Source organism: Alnus glutinosa, chromosome 2 (genome assembly GCF_958979055.1).
Source record: "Alnus glutinosa chromosome 2, dhAlnGlut1.1, whole genome shotgun sequence".
In the NCBI taxonomy this organism is placed as follows: domain Eukaryota; kingdom Viridiplantae; phylum Streptophyta; class Magnoliopsida; order Fagales; family Betulaceae; genus Alnus; species Alnus glutinosa.
Genome location: NC_084887.1, coordinates 5,362,473 through 5,367,590, shown reverse-complemented (window position 1 = coordinate 5,367,590; position 5,118 = coordinate 5,362,473). Strand labels below are relative to the sequence as shown.

At 33.4% G+C, this 5,118-nt stretch overlaps 1 pseudogene; it reads right to left on the bottom strand.

Moving 5' to 3' along the window:
* Window positions 1-999: 999 nt before the first annotated feature.
* LOC133860219 (uncharacterized) lies at window positions 1,000-3,322 on the bottom strand (annotated as a pseudogene).
* Between the last annotated feature and the right edge of the window lie 1,796 nt (window positions 3,323-5,118).

Here is a 5,118-nt window from a genome sequence, read left to right as displayed (position 1 = left end):
TATTAAATAAGAGAATCAAATAATATTAAAAACATTTTGAAATAAAATCTATTTTCCAACTTTAAATGTTTTATTCTTGGAAATAATGGAGAGAATGAAAATAGTAATAATATTCAATTATGTTGTGGGTAGAGATTTTTTGAGCCTTGTAATGAGCATTGAACAACCAAAATTTTAATTAGAATTTAAAAAGACAACAATTTTGCATCCCCCATCACCTCTAGGGGTGGCTCACAAGCCACCCCCTCCCCAAGAAAGGTGGCTTTTTATGTCCGACACAAAAGTTAATTTTGTTGACTTTCTATTTTTTGTTTTAATTATGATTTAATTATTTACTTCCCTTATTAGAATTATGTTTATTTTCTCTACAAGTATTTTATTTCCTTACAAAGATTAGCTTTCCTTTCACTATTAAGAATATGTTTACCTTTCCTATAAGTATTTCTCTACTATTTATAGGTGAGTTTGCAATGTAATCAAAACACAGTTGAATTATTTATGAATTAAAAAATTCTCTCAAACACTCAACAGAGGCTTTAGGGCTTATTTTATCTTTTAATGAAAAAACATAAACACTTCTAATTATTGTTACCAAGTCTTCCACGACGTCAATTTTCTCCTAAGGCTCCAAATCAATTTATCCGAAGGCAATTGAGGAAGTTGAATATTCAAAACGTGTTCAATAAAGCTAGACAAATAAAAGGCTTAATAAAATGACCTGGTTCCATCTTCTCGGATTAGTTTGAATAGAGTTTCGAAGTTGAATGTCAGTTGTGGTCATCTTTCCCATTAAATGTGTCCTCCAAGGTCAACTAGTTAACTTCTGGCAGTGGCGGAGCCAGGATTTTAAGTGAGGGGGGTCAATTTTTTTTTTTAATGAATAAAAAAAAAAAAATTCAAAGTTAAACAAAAATTAATTAAAATTTTTAACTAACGCAATAACTAAATAATTGATCAAAATTAAACTAATTTTTAAAACATATAAATGTAACTTACAATTTAATTGAGTTGTCCTCGACGAGTCTTCATTCCTTGAAATCGCTGCATGATTTTTTCATTGTTGATAGTCTTGAATATATCCTTCTCAATGTATGTGACCAAACAATCATTCATCCACTGATCTCCCATTCTGTTACGTAAACGATTTTTAATAATACTCATTGCTGAAAATGCTCTTTCAACAGTTGCTGTCGCAACTGGTAGAATCAATGACAATGTCACCAATGAATATACCAATGGATAGGTGATATCTTTTTTCATCTCCACCATCTTTTCAGCAAGTTGTCCAATTCCTTTAAGTGTGGCAAATTCTTCACTAGAACGCATGTTAATGATATATGTTTCAAGTTGGTTGTCCAAGGTCATAAGTTGAATTGCTGAAAAATCATTCGGATAAAACTGAGCAAGACGAAGTATATTATCCTTATTAAAGGCAGCAAACAAGTCATCTGGACTCAAGCACACAACACAAAGTAATAACTCAGAATTCGCCTCAGTAAAGCGACTGTTAAGTTCTTGGAGTTGCATGTCTATAACAGTATAATAAAGCTCCACACGATAATGATGCAAATTTGTCATGCTTTGAGCTTTTCTCCGTGATCGAAATTGGTACATATCATCCATATTGGGCACAACAATATTTTTTTTTGGCACAAAACAGAGAAATTTCTTCAAATAAAGAGTTCCACCCTTCTTCTCTCATAGCCTGTAAACGCTGCTTTGAAACTTCAACTAACTTCATTGCATTTAGAATATTTTGATCTTTTCGTTGTAATGCTTGAGATAACTCATTTGTAATCCCCAAAACACTTTTCATTAAATGTAAATTGAAAGCAAATTCAAAAGTCTGTAGCGACTGAATCAATATATTTGCTTCTGCTCTCTGTTCAGAATATAAACCATCTTCCACAATATTTTCAACTGCCTCGATGATAGAAGAAAACATGATAATAAGATTAATAATTGCACCATAATGAGAACTCCAACGTGTATCTCCAGGTCTCTTTAGATTCATTTCTTGATTCAAGCCACGACCAGTAGAAATTTCATTATTTTGTAGTGCTTCAACAACTTCAGCAATTCTTTTTTCACGAAGTGTGTCACGACGCTTGCATGATGCTCCAACAACATTAAAAACACTATTAACCAAGCTAAAAAAAGTTGCAATTTGGATGTGATTTTTAGCAACAGCAACTAAAGTCAGTTGAAGCTGATGTGCAAAACAATGAACATAATAGGCAGATGAGTTTTCATTCAAAATAAGTGTTTTAAGTCCATTCAATTCACCTCGCATATTGCTAGCTCCATCGTATCCTTGTCCTCTCAATCTGCTAATACTTAAATGATGCTTGATAAGTACTGACTCAATTGCCATCTTCAATGCTGCAGCTGTGGTATTGCTAACATGTGTAATGCCTAAAAAACGTTCAATCACATGGCCCTTCTTATTTACATATCGCAAAATAATTGCCAATTGTTCTTTAACAGATATATCACGAGCTTCATCAACTAGGATAGCAAATGACGAGTCTCCAAGATCTTTAAGAATAGCATCTAGAGTTTCAATTGCTGCAGCATTTGCTATTTCTTTTTGAATGTCCGGTGCAGTCATTTGATGATTTTCAGGAGCATTTTCCAATACTACCTTGTCAATTTCTTCATTATGTTTCGCTAGAAACTGCAACAATTCACGAAAATTTCCCTGATTACTTGAGGCTTTAGATTCATCATGGCCACGGAATGCTAATCCTTGTTGCTGTAAAAAGCGAATACAATCAACTGATGCATTCAAACGAGTTCTATAGTCCATTTTCTGTTGATCTGATTGCTTGTCAAAAAATGTTATGATGCTTTGTTTCTGATTTAACAAAACTTCACATCTTCGTCGAGCTTGATTATGTGCACTATTGTGAGCCCCCACATGACTCTGTAACTTTTCTCTCTTTTTCCAATTTTTAAACCCTTCAATACCAAATGAGTCTCCTCCTGCTTGATTTCTAGTGTCCGGTCTGAATAGATAACAAAACAAGCAATACGCAGCATCTTTTAAAATGCTGTATTCCAACCAGTCAGAATATTCTTCGAACCATGCTGGATTAAAACGACGCCATGTTTTTCTAAATTGTGTTTGTGGAAAATTATGCTCAACTGGTTGACAAGGTTTTTTTTGTAGATATGCTCTTCGAATTTTGTCTCTATCACTAGGATGGTAATCAGAAATTTTTTTCCTTAAGCCTGGATCGGTTGGCAGATTTGCTAAATCTACCTCAATACGAGCTCGTTTAGAATTTGATTGTAGCTCAATTGAATCATTGATCTCCATAATCTCACACAACTACAATTATATATTTTATACAATTAATATATGAAACCAAAACTATAACTCAATATATATATATATATATATATTCCTAAACAATTAAATATAAAAACAATTATAAAAAAAAAAAAAAAAAAAAGCAATCTAAATATAAAAGAACAATAAATTCAAAAGATATAAAAAGCTTAAATCTTAATCAAAATAAAAGTTAAATACATATTTACATACCTGATAGAGTGATAGGTAGATTGAACTTTGAAGTTTGAAGGTTTATTTGAATAGATGAACCTTTAACAGTTAAGACTTGAGTAACTTACAAGCCGGATCCTTCTCCTCCTCCTCCTCCTCCCTTTGATATCAGACGATAACTTGCTTTGAATTTTGTTATTTGTGTTAAGTTTAACCAAACATCCGTCTAAAAGCCTCAAAGTTTCAAAATTTTTGAATATGATTTGACACTCACACGGCAGTTTATGCAAACACTCAATTGCCTCAAGCTGTCAAGTAAGTCTCACTGTTAGTCTGAGTCTACTGAGCCACGCACGTCGTCCCAATTCGGAATTCGCAATTTCCACAGGGCTACAGCCGCTGCAGTCTACTCTACACTAATAATGACTAATTGATATATTTTTTTTTCAAGCAAAAAGAAATCAATTCATTTGTTTTTTCTACATTAATTTATTTATTTTTTTACACATGATGATTCATTTATATTAAAAATATTTGGTTTTCATTAAATTTTTGCACGATTGAATTGTTTTTTAACTTCTTTTTTTTTTGGCCTTTTGCATTAAATGTTGGACAACTTTTAGTCTTTTACATTTCCCTTCACTTGTTTATTTACCTTGCATTTAATGTGAAAACAGAAGACTCTCAAGTCTTCACACGATCACGCCAGGCGCCAGGCTCCAAGCCACCAACTCCTCACGCAGTCAGTCAGTCTACTTCATAGCTGTTGCCACTGTCAGCATGAATCATGATTGCATCTACTTCTATAACTCTATTAGAACGGTGCGTTTTGAACTTTGAGATAAAGAAAAAAAAAAAAAAAGTGTCGTCTTCTACCTTCATCCTTCATTCCTTCTGAACAACTAAACTACCTGTTTTTTCAGTCTTCTTACAGAATAAGTAAACTGCAAACAGGAATGAAAAAGGTGAAAAAAAAAAAAAAAAAAAACTCACAAGTCACAACAAAGGGTAGGCGGTAGGCCACAGACAAGCTTGCCCCCCTTGCTGTGGCCTGTGGGGGGGCATTTCAGATTTTCAGGGGTATAAAAAAAAAATACCCCCTGCAAAAAAAATTTATAAGAAGTGAGGGGGGCATTTGCCCCCCCTCGACCCCCCCTCCCTCCGCCCCTGACTTCTGGGAAAGGTTACGTAGAAGAGGCGGCGACCCTTCAAAGTTTATTTAGGTTACCACTAGATATACGTAGAGCCGACAAATTTTGACAAGAAACTCGATATGATCTTAATACGAAATCAAAGTGTTAGAATTGATGAGTCTGATTTGTTTAATTAAATTAGTCGGGTTACAGTTGATTCGTAAAATCTTTTACTATCTGAACCCGATACGCGACATAATGATAATCAATTTTTGACCCGCAAATCTGACACGAACCAAATACAAAACTAAAAGATTAAATTTGAAAGATTTGACACATTTAATTAAATAGTCCGAATTAAAATTAACGTATATAATCTTATATACATATCTTAATATGATTGAAACCCAACAGGGAACACGAATTACTATTCTAAATATGCCTACACATATTGTACGGCTGTGAATGTATTTGAAC